General features: G+C 34.4%; 1 non-coding gene across 1 annotated transcript; it reads right to left on the minus strand.

The window, feature by feature from the left end:
• Window positions 1-16,529: 16,529 nt before the first annotated feature.
• Window positions 16,530-16,605, minus strand: LOC147396451 (small nucleolar RNA snoR122). The gene has a single exon (XR_015181230.1). It is a non-coding gene; the product is annotated as a small nucleolar RNA snoR122 (small nucleolar RNA).
• Window positions 16,606-18,300: the final 1,695 nt, after the last annotated feature.

Genomic DNA, 18,300 nt, shown 5'->3' on the forward strand with positions numbered 1-18,300 from the left:
ACTCCCAAAAAATCTTAGTTCATTACTCTTTCACTCCGAGTAGGTAGAGTAAGACTCCTAAAAAAATTAGTTCATTACTTTTTCACCCTGAGTAGGTAGAGTAGGACTCCCCAAAAAATTAGTTTATTAGTCTCACCTTGGACAGGTAGAGTAAGACATTCAACTTTTGCTCAAATTTTTCTCAGATCTTATTGTTCTTTGTTCAAACTCAAATTTTTTCTCAGGTTTTGCTCAGATTTCATGTTTTGCTCAGTTACCTTACTCAGTTTTTTTCATGAATGCACAAAATAGAAGCGTACTTTTTCAAAATTAGCATCACACCAATGCACACACGTGCACTTTTACATTAGTCAAGGAGAATTTTCTAAAATTTAAGGATCTGATGTTGTCAGTGAGAGCTCGCGTTCAAGGACCTGACATTTTTTAGTTCGGGGAGAGTTTTACCCTCAAGGATCCGAACGTCCCGACGAATTGCTAAATCAGGCTGCAAAATGAACTGTCATTACCTTTGGCATTCGGATATCACACTATCTATCAAAATAGATTTTGCTATCTAGTTTGCTTCAACCCTCAGTCAAAAATAGGCATCTGTAGACATCCCATTTTCGCACTTACTTAATTAATCAACTCGTCAACCCGATCGTGACAATTCCCAATGATGGATGTTTATTTCAATGTTTTATTTGTTATCATATATGTTTCAGAAATTTAGATTAGGTAGCTCAAACTAACAAAACTGTAGAAACCACGCTACGCTAGGAAAATATAACCCCAAAAACATAGAAATCATCATTTCATAGACAAAAAGAAGCTTTACGATAAAAATCACTCAAAATGACCAAATTACCAAAATAATCCTAACATCAAAACATCCTTAGGACCCCCCTACACTTAGGGAAATCCATTCGAATACAAAAAACAATCAAATGAAATCAAATAAATCATTTCACCAATTTTCACCAAATTGATAAAATTATGAAAATGCCCCTCATAAAGGTTGACAATCATTTCACGCAAAAAAAATTCATAAATAACACAAACCAATAATCCCATTGAATTTCTTACAAAAAATCAATTTCAAAACATCCGGAACATCGAAAATTGACTTGAAATACAAAAGTTCTCTTCGGGGGCAAAATGATAATTTTTTAATTTTTAAAATTTTTAATTTTAAAATTAATTAATAAAATATTAATTAACATAAAATAAAACCTTAATAAAATTAATTTAAAAATCTAAACTAAGTCAATCTTATAAGACTTAAGTCAAAACCCTAATTAAAACCCTAAAGGAACCAAGAAATCTCATAAGACTAATATCAAAATCCTAATTAAAATCCTAATCTAAAAAGACCAAGTCAATCTCATAAAACTAAAGTCAAAACCCTAATTAAAACCCTAAAAGAAACCTAATTAAATACTAACTCTACCCAAAAAACTCTATAAATAGAGAGCATCCACACCCTAATTTCGTAGGTCAAAGAAAATCCTAGAAAAAGTAGGTCAAAAAGTCACCCTATCCTTCCCAAAACCCTGATTTTGAAGTCCTAATCCCTTACCTATCATCCAAACCCTAACTTTTATCAAAAAGACTCTCAAAACTCTCTAAAAACCATCAAGAAACCCATCACAAAACTAGAAAAAACTCAGATCTAAAGGGGAGATACTTCATTTTGGATATCCGAAGCAGATCCGATAATAGAACAAAGCGATGAGAATTTATACGAGAAGATGTTCACTTTATCTGAGGGAACAAGTCGTTGCAATCGTCACAGGTATAATTTCTTTATCTTTTTTATTTATTTTAGGTCTTTAGTAATGTAATATTCTTTGAAATTAGTAGAGACCAGCGTTTGCCGGGCGGGGTTGGTGTCTAACACCTTCCAACCCCGTAACGTGATCCCCAAACTTAGTTTCTTTTTATAAATTAGTTTTTTTAATCCATATTGAGTCAATGTTCGGTTCCTAGACCGTAATAACTAGGTGGCGACTCCCAAACCTTGAAAATCAAAAGCGAATCCGCACACCCCGCCGATTGAGGGCGTTTTTAACATAGATCATATTTTTGGAACAACAATAGACAAACCTCGTTCTATCCCTCAATAAATCCAAATTTAATTTTTTTTTTATCCTTTAGCAATCCTAGCCTAAGCTTACGTTTCGTCCTACTTAAAGCCCTCTCAGATCAAGGAATGGCTTAAGGCAACTGAGTAACGGGGGAAGCATATAATGAAAAATATCATTAAGGTACATTTGATCTTGCTATTCCATTCGGATTTCAATCCGTCAAAGTCGTTGGAGGATCCAAGAGGGGAGGTTGGGTCGAATATTTGAAAAAAAAAAAAGCAACTTGAAATATATAGTTATTGATCTCGAAGCTCAACTTGAGTCACCGCACCATGAAAAATCATAAGAGGAACTCGAGAGGGGAGTCCAGGTCTGTTACTTAAAAACATCAGTAGAAGAGTAAAATGTTCGATCTCGTAGTTCAACTTGAGTCACCAAGCCACGAGAGGCATAGAAAAATAATTAAGGTATTCAAGGAGAAAATCTATAAAGTGAGCATAGACTAAAAGGGCATGGTGAAAACCCGTAAAGGCATTGTGAGTAAAAGAAACAGTCTATGATAAAATCAAAACCACCGGTATGATAAAAACCTGGAAAGGACGTCGATACGCAAAAATGTGGAAACCAGGTCTGGTGAAAATCGTACCTGGTGCCAAGAGAAAAAATGAAAACAAAAAATAAATAAATAATTCCTAGTCCACAAAAGTATAACCTATGAACAACAAAAATCTTGAAGTTCTCAATTTCCCAACAAGTAAGATGAAAATAGCTTAGTCAAAATCCTCAGAAAATTCTAAAGCCATGGAGATGACTCTAAAGATGCTAAGGATTAGCTAACACTTGTATCATCGACATTTGACAAAAAAATACCATCATCGACAAAGTTTGAACCAATATATAATAAATCTTGTACACAAACATGTGCCAAAAATATACAAAAAGTATACCATGGTAAATTTCGAACAATGAGAGTTAGATCAGAGTTGCGCAAAAGGTAATAATATACAGGATTACAAAAATTTATGTTTTCTAACATAGACTTATCAGTTGGCTCAAAAACTATATACATCTCCTGGACGAAATGACTCCTAGTGGAAGTAGTCTCATTGCTCACCAAGTAGCAGACTCTGATCGTCGATCCGACCACCCAGATGCTCCTTGATTAATGGTTCTATACTCGCCTCACCAACTGCAAACTCTGTAACTAAAAAAGATAGACGGAAATGGTGAGTAACAATGGTTACCCAGTAGGTCCACAAACAATTCCTACCAAGAACCTCACTTAACGTGATCGAGTAATCATACTGAATCATTTCAATACATGCAAAACTTTACAAATTAAACTACGATGAACTAGTACATTTAACTAAGGATGAGCAACTAAATAGTTTAAAGGTTCACATAACATCAGTCATTAATACTCACTACACATTTTCATTCCTATACAAATATAACTGACAAGTTTGAAATAGTAAACATGCTTTTTAGTTTATATTTCAAAATAAAACAACAGATACATATTACAAAATGGTGAAGTAGTAGAATTAAAGAGTTGGGATTCACGATTGGATTGTTCCCAGTCGGAACATTATGTTATAACATTTTACTGGCTTTTAGTTCTCAATTTTGTGGTCAGTCACTGCGCTTACCACATTGAATGACCATTTATCCGGCTCAAGTAGGCTGTTTGATGTGACCGTAAGCAATGGGTCTCTTTTCAATGTGTAAGAACGTTCGACTACTCTAGATTATTAGTGATCACTGACTAATCATCTTTGTCTATACCGATCAGACGTGCATGTGATTTCCAAAATATACAATTCCATTCATATACGATCACCTCTACAATACAAGTTCACTGATAAAGATAGAAATGAATGGACCCGGATTCTAGTTGTGACTCCACTCTAATGCGTGTCTCATACCACGTATGAGCTTGGTTATCCCTACTGTACATCCTAAGATAGTACACTTCGGATGATAGATATATATATATATATATATATATATATGGGTCCCATTCAGCACCAAAAATTTTGGCCAACATTTTAGCCAACCATTTTTGTCCTACATGGGTTAGAAGTTATGGAATGGGCTGATTTTTGGTGAGGATGATCTCTACAGTAAGGAGATCATCCTCACCAAAAATCAGTCTGTTCCAAAACTTCTAGCCCCATGTTTACGAGTTGAAAAATTGTGGACCGTCCATTTTTTGTAAATCATTTTTGATGGGGTTAGAAGTTTTGGAATGGGCTGATTTTTGGTGATGATGATCTCCTTACCGTAGAGATCATTCTCACCAACAATCAGCCTATTCCAAAACTTCTAACCCATGATTTGAAAAATGTTTTGCCAAAATGTTTGGTGCTGAACATTTCCATATATATATATATATGGGTGAGGTTCCTATGACCCCCATGACGACCCCCATCGCGACCCCCGATGTCAGCCGTTCGATTCGCACGGCATCTACGGTCCAGATCAACCATTCGATTGTAAAATAACAAAAATTCGTTATTTATAAACGCCTCCCCGTAAACAAAAACAAAAATCAGAAACTCTCTTCCTCTTCGTCTTCTTCGTCCTTTTCAAACTCACATCTGCGACAACCCCCATCACCGTCTTCCTCATCTCTCTCTCTCTCTCTCTCTCTCTCTCTCTCTCTCTCTCTAACTCGTTGCGAAGAAACGAAGAGCTCAATCTTCGTCTTCTTCTTCACTCTCTTCCTCTTCGACAGATCTGAGATCTCCATCTTCGTCTTCTTCTTCATTCTCTTCCTCTTCGACAGATCGAGATCGATCTTCGTCTTCTTCTTCCTCTTCTTCGTTTCTCAATCTAAATTAAGCACGCGATTTCATAAAATCTGTATGATTTTCTCAATCTAAGTTGAACAAGTTTTACATGAGGGAGATTTGGCTCAACATGTTGTATTCACAGTGGGTAAGAGAGAAACCAACTTGATATTATTGAAAAATAGAAGGTAGAATCAAATCAAGATAATATTTAGATCAATCCTTTCTTCTTCCACCAACTCGGCTTCGTCCTCATCTCTTTCCCTTTTTCTCTCTCTCTCCAACAGAAACCCTAAGGTAACCCTTAAATTTTATTTTATTTTTTCATATTTTTATTTCATTTGTTTTTTTTTATGTATCGATTATGACGAATCATCGCCAAATTTTGTTTTGAAAGCTGCTTTTTTTTCACTGCTTTGTTGGTCAAGGCTCATGGGCCATTGTTGATTGTCTCCAATAAGGGTTGGATGTCTCCATTGTTGATTCCTAAAGGAGAGGATGGAAATCCATGGTTGATGTTCTGGCCAAGAAAGAAGTTAGGGAAACCAGGAGTGAATGAGACCTCAAAGGGCAAGGAAGTGCAGTTGAGTCTGTGGGTTGAGTTCACAAAGCCTCAGCATGTGGAAAAGTTTATAAAATATTGGTAACCCAAACGGTCCTTTGTTTGGTTTGGTTCTATTGGCATTTCTGTTTGGTTCAGCTTGCATTTATGTTAAAAACCACGTTTTTAGGCTACATTTGAATCACAAGGAACAAAATTATCTCTGATGTTATTCTGATCACATTCGTACTCGTTCTAATCGACAGAAATCAGCTAAAATGTTTATAAATTTTACTTATAAAACTAATTTGAAGTGTCTCCAGTTCACTAATCATACTAAATATTACATTAGCAATTGCAGATAACTATAAAATGGTACTTATTATATAGAATAATAGTAAATATTATACTAATTTGAAGTATCTCCAGTTCACTAATCATGGTAAATATTCTATATTGTGGTGGTTTATGCATCAAATCCTGTGATAGATAATTTTCTATTCTGGAACAATTTTTAATTGATATTTTGCTCATTGAGTTAATGGTCCATTGATTGTTTATGGGATTTTAAATATGGTTTATTATCATGAGAAGCAAATTGGTTGGAATCCTGATTCCAGTGCGGACTCTTGAACCATTCGATAGATATATTTCTCAGTGTGGCCTTCAGTACGTGAGGTCAGATTGGTCGATTTTTTCTTGGAATAATAATTTCACATGGTCGAGGAGAATATAAGTTTTGAACATTAGTGTAACAAATTTAAGGACTAAAAGCGGCGAAACAACACATTCATGCGCACATTCGTAGTGTACTTGGCGCTTATGAGGCACATTTTGTACTTATCGATTGGTTTGATCGGATTGACCATTGGACTTGGGTGTTTAACTAAGTTGATCATTGCTCATAATGGACGGGTGCAACCCCCGACATTTGACCATTGATCGTTGAAAAAATTGCAATTATCTATGTGGACCATTGGTGTTCAACCTGAAAGAGTACATCCCTCTTACTTGAATCATTAGATATGAATCTGATGGTCATTCATCCGATCGATACATACCATATATCTACTTGTCCGTTTGGAAGATAGTTATGCTTTCATGTTCTTGTTAATTTTATTTTTTAAATGAAAATGTGTGCTTGCTACGGTTTTTATGGTTCAGTCTTTGTGCATTTTCCATTTGAACCACAGGTCTTGTATAACTGTCCAACCCCATATGTAAGGGACTACTTTCTTGCAATTTTTTTTATATTTGTAATCTGTAACAAGGCGGCCTACAGATTCATGTTTTCTTCAGCACTTTGTCTCGATTCTCAAATCTCTATGTATTTCCTTTCTAGATTGCATCTTGCATAATGTCTATCTAGGTGTAGAATATAGGTCTCTTAATTAAGTATACATGCATATAAAATAGCACGACTGATTGGAGGGTGACATCAATGTAAAATTTTTCCATATCCAATCACTTGAGTACTCCAAGTAATAGGATTTGTTACAGTTCTTAGTTTTTTTCCCCAGCAATACTACTTACCTCCAGCGCGATAACTAGCACGGCTGACTAGAGTATGTAATGCTCCAGTCATACAACATTTTTCAGAATCTATCTCGGGATCAACGACAATCAGAAGCTTTGACCAGGAATCAAGATTCATGGCCACGAACCTGAAGCTGATGGATGGTTATTCCCGGCCCAAATTTAATGCTGCTGTTGCAATGGAATGGCTATGCTTTCACTTGGATATGTTGTTAATCACATTTTCCTTCTCTTTAATTTTCTTGATCTCTGTGCCAGAGGGAGTTATTGATCCCAAGATCCTAACATGTATGCTTATAGAGCATATCCAGGATATGCAAATTATAAACAACAACAACAGGTATGAGCCATATGTGTCTGCTTGCTTTTTTCCAATAATTCTTAATTTAATGAAGTACCAAACATTTCTGCTAATGGTTCTGTCTGCCCATGGAGATGATATAGTAATGACACTGTTGCTTCATTTCGTCCGAAAGTTCAAGCATCTAACGACATTATTGGTTCTCAACCTTCACCTACTATTCTTGGACAAGGAATACTTGGTTCTTATGTTCTTATTAAGAGGGTTGGTGGTAGCAGTTATCAGAACTTGCGATCTGCATCTGCCAATGTAAATGATGTTCGATTGACTAAGTTTGCAATTGTAAACATGGAGTAACCCCTTGTTTGCATATGGGGATGAAGTAACCCTTAGATATACGTACTTTTTCATAATTTTTAATAAATCTTTTATTTTTTATATTTCATCGTTTTTTCCAAAGTCTTCCCTTGCCATGTTAAACTTGTACTTTGATTTTATGATTATGGTGAAAGATATATAAAGAGTGATCTGTTTCTGGGAAACCTGCAGGAAATAAGTAAAGGTATAGCTGTCAAAAGCCTCATAGAAACCATGTTGAATCGAGGAAAGCCGCCTGATTTCGTATTGTGCATAGGGGATGAAAAATATTCAGGAAATTTCCTACATTTGTACAGGATAAAGCTTATATCCATAGATCATGTTAAACCAAATACTTATGAAATTTCTTACATTTGGTACTGTGGTGTTTGATCCTTGGTCTTTCAAATCTGTATAGAACAGTTGAATATTTATTTTATGAAAAATAAGTACACTCTGGATCAAATGTGCATTTCTCATAAATTGCTTCTGTTGTTTATTATTTTTTATTATTCTATTTCAATGTAAAATGTATTTTTTGGTTTCTGGTGAATCAGAGTTGCAATTCACCTCCCCTGTTTCATGCATTTTAATTTTTAAGGTAGCCTAGGTTGTCAATCAAGACTTGATAATGTCTTAAAAGAGTTTAACCACTAATTAAAAAGAGATCCACTGTGGGATTTGAAATGTTGCTTAATCAAGTACTTGGATTTTTTTCTCTGGTTCTTTTGACCACTATGGGAAAAATTTTGGTGAAGAATGGAGATTGAAGAATTAAATGGATTGTAAGATGGTAATAGAATCTTCTTTACCCAATGACCCATTAAAACCATTTTCATTATATCAACAAAACTTAATAGCTATTGGTGAATAAATCCATCCATCTCCTTTACATCAACAAAACTTGATAGTTACAATGGAAAAAGGAACACATCTATCCAAATCTACTAGTCAACTAAATGGATCAAAGAATGCCCTACCCAACTCCTCTAGATTCACATCTTCATCCTCATTACTTACATTAGCATTGTCTTCTCCAGAAAAGATTAAATTCCATGAAAATTCCTAAATTCCTAATAACTATAAAATTGTCCTCAAGTGAAACACAAGTACAACACTAATCTTTACGGACCCAATAGGCAATATACTTGTGTGAAGAGAAGCCCGTAACTCGATAGTTCTTTCCATCCACCTCACCATCATATATTAGCATCCCTAATTGGCCCACCCATATGCTCTGTAACAAGGTCAGCAAGCCTTTGGACCAAAAGACCGAACTCAGTGGCAGGACAGTCAAATGTGAGACAGTGTGCAATTGCTCCAACTCTTCAAGAGCATGGTCAATGGCTCGATTGACAACAACTTCAAAGCCTGGGTTCCCGAGGTTTCTTTGGAGATCTGCAAGTGACGGCATTTTTCCTTGGTTTGCAGAATCCATGGAGAGCTTGTATATGTCATAGAAACCATCGGCCACTTTTTCCTAGTAATCAAGAACACTGTAATCCTCGCAAACCGATGAACCAAACATAAGCAAAATCAATCATGAAAAAGCTAATCACAAAGCATAATAACATTTTTCCCATTAGTGAAAGGAAATGCAAGTGCTAACAAACTAGCATAAATTCATAACTTAAGGGGCTTTTTAACAGAACTACAATGCAATAGGGACTAGTTTCAAAGTGCAACAACTGCATTTGTACTCGGACTAGACCCATTTTTATGCTCAACCTTTAGCACATTTGAGGAACAACAACAAAAAATACAATGGATCAATAGTAAAATGACATTTGTTGACACTACAGCATGATAAGTAACAGTGATGTTATTGAATGTTAACAGCTGGGTGTGAAAATGAACTTTGCACAAATTCAATACATGCATTGGAAAATGAAAATGATAAAAATGTTTGGCTCGTCATCGTAATTCACCACTTCATAAGAATTTATTTGTTATGGAATGCAAGTCCTGAGACCTTTATATATTAGCCAACTAATCTCAAAACTTTTTCAATAACCCTTAGTGGATATGCTTTTATAGACTATCGTATAAAAAAATCAAGGTTTATAGTCAAATCTTGAATTTTTAAGTAGAAAGACAATGCAGCATAACTGCCATATATGTCGACCTGATTTCACCATTTTATTCAGGTGAATTAATGTTACTCACCAACACACTAAATGAGAAATATGTTGGAGAAAAATGTATGAGTATATGGTTGTTTTCCTTTTAAAGAAGTGATTTTTCTTAACAAAAAGAGAGGAAATGAGACCCAAAGCAAAGTAACACAATAGGCAAGAACATAAACTTCAAATTGGCAAGGATGAATGTGTAAGCATAAAATCAAAAATAGATTCCAAGTTCAACAGTGCTCAAACTTACCATCTGATATTGAAGAATAATATCCAAGAAAGCATCCACAACCTTCAAGTACTCATCAAGGCCATTGTATTGAGTAACCACCTATAGTTGTAAATTCATTGAAACCACTAACAATTTTTCAACAAAACAATGAGCATAGAAGTATAATACAATTAAAGTGAGAAGAGCTTTGTTCTTTGTAAATTGAGTCGGACGTGGTTGTTTCTTTCTTTTTTGGGGTTTCTTTGTTCTTCTTTTTTCTTTTCTTTTTCATCTTTGCTCTATAAGGGGGCCACCTCATCCTCATGTTCTTCTCTTCTCTTTTTTAATAAAAATATACTTATTAAAAAAAAAATCTAAAAACTAAATGGACGCTGCACACAGGGAAAAAGGACAGGACAAAGTATAGGGCACAGGCATGATGTGTACAAGTTTACTATCTGCGTGGCCAAACCATATGGTTGTTTATTAGATGGACAATCTTAATTGGCCATGCCATCCCTCCACAAGGGGAGAAAAAAACAGCCACCACATATAAGAGGTGTGGAGTGTCATGAGAAGATATAAAGAAGTGTGGAGTGTCATTCTAGAAACATTTTCTCAATGAACACAAAAATCAGCGATACCCATTGCAATAAATGAAAGCATAAAAACATAAAAAGTGATATATGAGCTTCCTATCAAATGGGTAACCTCACAAAAGGATAGAAAAGAGATGGATTGGAATCCACTGAACTGTTTATCACAGCAGGGACAATAACCACTCAAAATCAAGAGATATATAAGGTTGAAAACAGAAAATTTTGGGAGATAATATAAAAACAGAAAACATAAGGGGACATTTGAGCTGCCCAGAAAAAGGGAAGCTCATCAAAGGATAGAAATAGATGAATTTGAACCCATTTAAAGAGAAAGTTTTTTTTTTCTTTTTTTCTTTTTAGAGATTTTACAAAAATATGCTATCCTATCTATGCAGGAACACACCCAAAACTGTATGAAACACCAGCAGATGGAGTAACAAAGTTGTAGAGAAGTGACATTTGAGCTTCCCATTATACAGATACTTCACCAAATGATAGATACAGAGGTATTTGACCTCATGTGAGAGTGAAAAATAGAAAATTTGCAAAGATTCTACAAAACTAATATATGTTGGCACACTTGCACAATCAATAACACCTATCAAATGGATACTTCATCAAATAAAGGAATGAAAAGGATTTGAAGTCAAGTAGTATTGAACATGCAGAAATGTTACCATTCCTTCACACTTATACCTATCAAAGAAAAAAAAATGAAAATTTGAAAGATTATACATAACTCGGTATATGGGTATCAAAGTAGGAACAAAAATCGAACAAAAATCAAACAAAAATCTACATGAAACTCCAACAAAAGAGAAAATAAAAAAATGGGTAATTGATATTCGAGCTTCCTATCAAATGGGTAATAAGCAAAACGAGAGAAAATGATGCATTTGGTGCATGATATTGTAGTGATCAGTCATCATTGTTATTAGTTCAACTACAATTGTTGTTCCCTCTAGAAGGGACAAGTATGCCTGAAACTCAAGAAAATTTAGTTATTTAACCTCAATGAACTACTGCAACCCCTCTACACCTCTTAAAACATCTGCATTTCGTCCTTGTTCCTGTTGGTGGGGCAGAAGCAGAACCCACTGTGAGAGCGAGCATTTTTCACTATTGTTATTAATGGGTGCTGGAGCAGTTGAAGGTGCACATGACTCTAACGAATCAAGGAAGTCCCACGTATGCTTGTAGCTACAGTATTCGATTCGCTTTTTCTTTTTGGTTGAATCAGATCAGCTTCTAAGTAATCTACCAGCTCAAAATATGCTTTTCCAACCTGTATCCAATATTTTAAAATCTTAAATGCTCCAATTCTAATAGAATTATATGGAAAAAGAGAAATTTATAGAACTAAAAATTATATGGAAAAAGGTGTCTTACAAACTTAGTTAAGTTGGCATTTCCATGAGGAAAGAAAACTAAGTTTTATATGACTAATATCCTTGATTTCAATATCCAAATATGATGTGTATCCATATTTCATATATTAAATTGGATTGATTGGACCTGGATCTTAACAAATTGTCATTAGAGCAGATTTGGGTCCTAATACGGAGATTGTATAAGAATCTGATCCGAAGTATCAGAGCCATTCTGGATCCAATGCAATTATTATCAATTTGATTCCAGATTGAAACTGACCCGATCCTAACCCAATCCATTGCGTGTGCAAATGTCATCTTATGAAACAGAAGTGGTTAGTTTTCTTTTATTGATGACAGGTTTAAGAATGCAGCCAGGTTTTTGATCCTAGGTCTATGGTATTAACACATACTTTACCACCTCACCAGGGTGGCGCCTTCATGTTAGTAGTTCTACACCATTTGTAACAATGAGAGGGATTTGGCCTTGGGGGGAACTATACATAAAGAAACCAATGAACAAAGCTTAAAGCACCAGCCTATGCCAGATATACAACACAGGATGATCTGAAACAACTATTCCTCATTTTAATTTCAAGATACAATACAAACCCCAGCAACATTGTTTGAGAACTTTGTACCTCATCACTTAAATGCAAACTCAACAAGACAAGCACCTTCTGTGGTTTGTTACTAGTATTTTTTAAATTCATCAAATGGACCTCAATTATACTTGCAAACAAAAAAATGAAGAAATATCTTTTGCACAAATAAGAATCATTCATTAGAAAAACCCAAAATTAAAGAAGTATCATTCATTTCTTCATGCTCATTCCAAGCTAGACATATCTTTTGCACAAATAAGAATCCCTTGATGATTAAATGTTTATTTAACCAAAACAGTGGGGAAAAAAAGTAAAATAAAAAGCTATAGTCTCATTGAAAGGATACCCAATGAGCTAAACCTATATAGATTTCAAAAGAAAATGAGAAAACCAAAATCTCAGTTACTAGTGAACAACAACTCAGAATCATATTCAACGAAACAACAAGGAATTAGAAGTCAAAAAAAGAAGAGTTACCTTAAACAAATACGTTCCCGTGTGAGCATCCACAGCAATAAAAGGATCATCGAAAAGATATATGTCAACATCTTGGTATAACGCATCTTGGTACCCATAGCAGCAGTTACCCGTATTCCAGGTTCTAGTATTTGGTCAATTATAACATTCTGCAAATTTAGTAATCAAATCAATCAATAAACAACCAAAAAATACTAACCATACTTTCAGGAATTACCAAAAAAAGCAACTTAAGAAAATCAGTAAGTGAAAATATATTATATTCCAACAGACTAAGAAAATCATTAAGTGAGAATATATTCAAACATAACATACCCTCATTCCAAATGAAAGGCCTCATGATCGCTCTCCATGTCTTTGCCCAATTCTTGTATATCATCAATTTCTGAGGAAAAATTCATAAATAAATAAATAAGACATTACTTAAAATTTATTCAATTAAATGCATTAAATCAAGTCATTAGTTTATAAAGATACTTATAATTACCTTGAATACAATCTTTTTTCTTTCTATTTGGATTCACAGGACATATTAGCTTATTGTGTCCAAGGTTATGACAGAATGCACATTTTCTTTTCTTCTTTTGTTGGCTCAACTCAATACTGCTTTTCAACCTACCCGTAGTATCAACTTTTTTTTTCCCTTGTCATCCTTCTTTCTACCCTTTGTTTGCGTGACATTCGGGTCTAAAAGTAACTGAGATAGGTTACATTTTCCTTTTTCAAGTACCTCTTCATTCGTTTGAGCAACAATTTCTATAATTTCTTCCATTTTAATTGCATAAATTTATTTTGACAAATCATTTACGGTATTCGTGAAAAATGCGTATGCTTTCATTGAAGATGATGCATAACTGGCTAATGTAGTAGCCTGTTTACTCATATTACCATATCTCAATGCTTCGGAAGGTTCATAACCATCGATTGTTACTTGTACATCCATCACCCTAAATTTATAGGCCCCTTGTCTCCATCTCTCAATAATAAAGTGTGATGGTATAACATCAATGTCAAGATGTGTGAACACCTTTAAAAAATGTTGACAAACAATTCCAAGAAACTCAAATTTTTTACACCCACATGTACCCTCGTAGGTATCCACATTTATTTTCAAAATAAAGTCATCAGGCTCGCCAAACTTTGTTTTCACAAAAAACGTCTGAATTCCTTCTTCCATCTCCCTTCTTTCAACTTTATATCGGAAAACTTGGACCCATTCTTCCTTTAATTTTTCAAATATACTTCTCGTATAAATTGTTGCTACATGTTTCAAAAGCAAGTCATTGTCATTGACACATCGAAACTTGTGCTCTGTCTCATAATCTTCATCACTCTCCTTTTTCAAAATATTCTTCAAAGCTTCTTCATACTTCACAACAACTTCTCTGAGACTTGTTGTCGAATTAACAAATCCATCAAAAAATGCATTGATGCTTTCGCTACGCCCAGTGGTATTCATACCAGCAAAAAAATTTGTTTGATTATACGTAGGCACCCAAGATTCCCGTATTTCAAACAGGTGTTGCAACCATTCATTTTCTTCTAATCCATTTTCCTAAATCACATTATGCCACTGTTTTTCGAACTCTTCCCCAGAATATGTCGACCAAATACATTTTTCTATCTTACTTCTGAAAGTAGAATTTTCAAAGTATTTATGAAATAATTTCTCCGCAAATTTCTTCCGAATGTGCCAAATACATAGATGATGACGGCTGTTGGGAAAAACTTTGGCAATTGCATTTCTCATTGCCAAGTCCTGGTCTGTGATTATTGAAATTGGATGTTTTTCCCTCATAGTTTTAAGTCACATCTCGAACAACCATACAAAAGTAGTCTCTGTCTCATCTCCTAGAAGAGTGCATCCAAATTGGATAGATTGAAAATGATGATTGACTCCAGTAAACGGGGCGAACGGCATCTTGTACTTATTTGTCCTATAAGTTGTATCAAATGTAACCACATCACCGAAATATTCATATGACAATCTTGACCTCGCATCCACCCAAAAAAAATTAACTGCTCTCCCATCTTCATCACATTGTATCCCATAGAAAAATTATGGATTTTCATTCTGTTTTTCAATCAAGTACTCAAGTATACATTGTGTATCACCTCTTTCCAAATCCTGTCGCCTAACATTTCAAAGGTGATTGTAACAGTCTCTATCATAAAAACCGATCATATCTCCACGAAGAATTGATGGAACTTTATTAATTTGAATGTTTTGATTACGAAATGTTTCTGTTAGATCCTTAGCTACGCTCGGCATATTTCGATTCGACTTCATTTTCATTCTCCTCGATGGCGTGACAACCTTGTGATTATGATCATCATTGAAAACCGACACTCTCCATTTTACTACATGTTGATCGAATACAATACGCATGTTTGCTTCACATCCACATTTAAAAGTAGAACAATTTCTTACAATTCTCTTCTTCCCCTTTTCATTCTCATCTGTTATCGCATCTTCTTTTATCCTCGATGTATGTTTGCCTTCATGTATGCAAACATATCTTATCCTAGTCACCGTATTTGAACCTTTTATTGTCCTTAAACTACTTCGTACACGAATGCAAAACCCTTCCTGACGTCCGTATTCTTCATAGCATTTTTTTACTTCCTCACTTGAATCAAAAACCATCCCAGCATATGGTGCATTAAACTTTCGAACATCTTTGTTAGGACTGAGGCAATCAACACGTTCCCCAATATCTACTTCCATAATCGAAGATGATTCCACATTTTCATTCACATGCACACTTCCACACTTGTCAAAGTCAATCATATCCATGAAGAATTATCTAAAACAAATTAACAAAGTCCCAGTTGAGGTTAACTAAATATATTGAAATTTATATTTATTCAACATCTAAATAATAATACAAAAGGAGTTGCCAACTCATATTTCTTACATTCAAATCAATGATACTCGAAGCTATCTAAAAGAATAAATGGAAAGCCATTTCTAAAATCCTCAAAAGGATTAGTGGCATGTGTGTCAAATAGCTAGTTAACTTACCCCGAAAAGCCTTAGAAAATATGACCAAATCTCTAAGGCCACTTGTAATGAATGAGTAAGTGATCTACATTTACTTATTACATCCCCAATTTCATAAATAATTTATCACACCCTAGTTAAATATTAAAACACACAATCCAAACATTACAAAAGCTTGGTTCAACTAATTATTTCAACATACAAAGCATCATAACAGATTGAAACAACTTTAGTAGTCGTTTACAATTAGGATTAGGCTTATATAAAATCCTAAATCTAATAAATAATGAAAGAGTGTGTTTCTATTGGCACCCCAACTTTTACCTATTCTCAACATTACAAAGTGTTATAACACATTGAAACAACTTCAACAGTTATTTACAATTAGGATTAGGCCCATATAAAATCTTAAATCTAACAAATACAAATCTAAAACAAAACAAAAAATTTGAGAGTGTATTTCTATTGGCACCTCAATTTTCACTTATTCTCAATGATGACTTATTTTTTTAAGGGGTGAATCTCCATTTAATTGCAGATATGCCTCAGTGGTAGTGACAATAACATATCATCATGTTAATCTGATAATACGTGTATAGTTTTATACATCATTGGCAGATATCTTAGAAGAAAAAAAGCAATCCTAATAGGATGAACATAACCACATAATAAATAATGGAAAACAAAGATTGAGAAATAACCCAAGCAAAACAATGGCTAAAAACAACACTATTTGTTCAAGAATTTCTTAGTTGAATTGGTGTCCGATCCGAACATGAACAATCATAAAAAATAAAAATAAAAACACACATAGGAATTTCCATTCGAATCCATTTCTTCAAATTAAACGCATAAGGACTGTAAAATTTTCAGTTAAACATATATAAAACTCAGAATAACCGAAGAAATTTAAAATAAAAAGTAATTAAGGGTTTCTGATTTGGTGGATACTTGGATATTTTAATTCTAAACAAATCCATACGTATAATATACCATCGGAAAGGAAGCGATGCAATTAACTCAATATCCATAGACCATTAATTAATGAAAAATGAAACACACAACAATAACTCAATATCAGTGAAACAAAGCAGCTTCAAAATAAAATTTGTCGATGATTCGTCATAATCGATACATAAAAAAAAACAAATGAAATAAAAATATGAAATAAAAAAAAAATTTAAGGGTTTACCTTAGGGTTTCTGTTGGAGAGAGAGAGAGAGAGGGAAAGAGATGAGGACGAATCCGAGTTGGTGGAAGAAGAAAGGATTGATCTAAATATTATCTTGATTTGATTCTACCTTTTATTTTTCAATAATATCAAGTTGGTTTCTCTATTACCCACTGTGAATACAACATGTTGAGCCAAATCTCCATCATGTAAAACTTGTTCAACTTAGATTGAGAAAATCATACAGATTTTATGAAATCGCGTGCTTAATTTAGATTGAGAAACGAAGAAGAGGACGAAGAAGACAAAGATCGATCTCGATCTGTCGAAGAGGAAGAGAGTGAAGAAGAAGACGAAGATGGAGATCTCAGATCTGTCGAAGAGGAAGAGAGTGAAGAAGAAGACGAAGATCGAGCTCTTCGTTTCTTCACAACGAGTTAGAGAGGGAGAGAAAGAGATAGATGAGGAAGACGGCAATGGGGGTTGTCGCAGATGTGAGTTTGAAGAGGACGAAGAAGACGAAGAGGAAGAGAGTTTCTGATTTTGTTTTTGTTTACGGGGAGGCGTTTGTAAATAACGAATTTTTGTTATTTTACAATCGAATGGTTGATCTGGACCGTAGATGCCGTGAGAATCGAACGGCTGACATCGGGGATCGCGATGGGGGTCATAATGGGGGTCGTAGGAACCTCACCCTATATATATATAGATAGATATCATTTTTATTTAAAAACAAAAAAGAAATTAACAATACAAGGTTGAGAATGGATATCCAGTTCCTATCATGCAACAGTGGCCCACCGGCTTAAAGTAAATAACTGAACGGAAACATAAACCAGTGCCTTGCACTAACAGAAATTAAATAAACATGCAACCATAATCATTATTACTAGATATCCGTCCACCAACCTACACACAATACATCAATGTAAAATGCAGACATCGCCCCTCGGGTGTGATTCTAGAATTTTACCATTTTATCAATTTTCTCATTTTTCGATATTTTCATTTTTAAACCTTTCAAGTCCAATCTTTCTTTTTCAAGCTTTCAATTTCATGTTGATCATTCAATCGAAAAACTACTAAATTTTAGTTAAAAAGGGGTCCCAATAAGTGTATAAAGTCAAACTGCCAAAATTGT

This window comes from Akebia trifoliata, chromosome 8 (assembly GCF_017979445.1).
Source record: "Akebia trifoliata isolate Shusen 1 chromosome 8, ASM1797944v1, whole genome shotgun sequence".
Taxonomy (NCBI): domain Eukaryota; kingdom Viridiplantae; phylum Streptophyta; class Magnoliopsida; order Ranunculales; family Lardizabalaceae; genus Akebia; species Akebia trifoliata.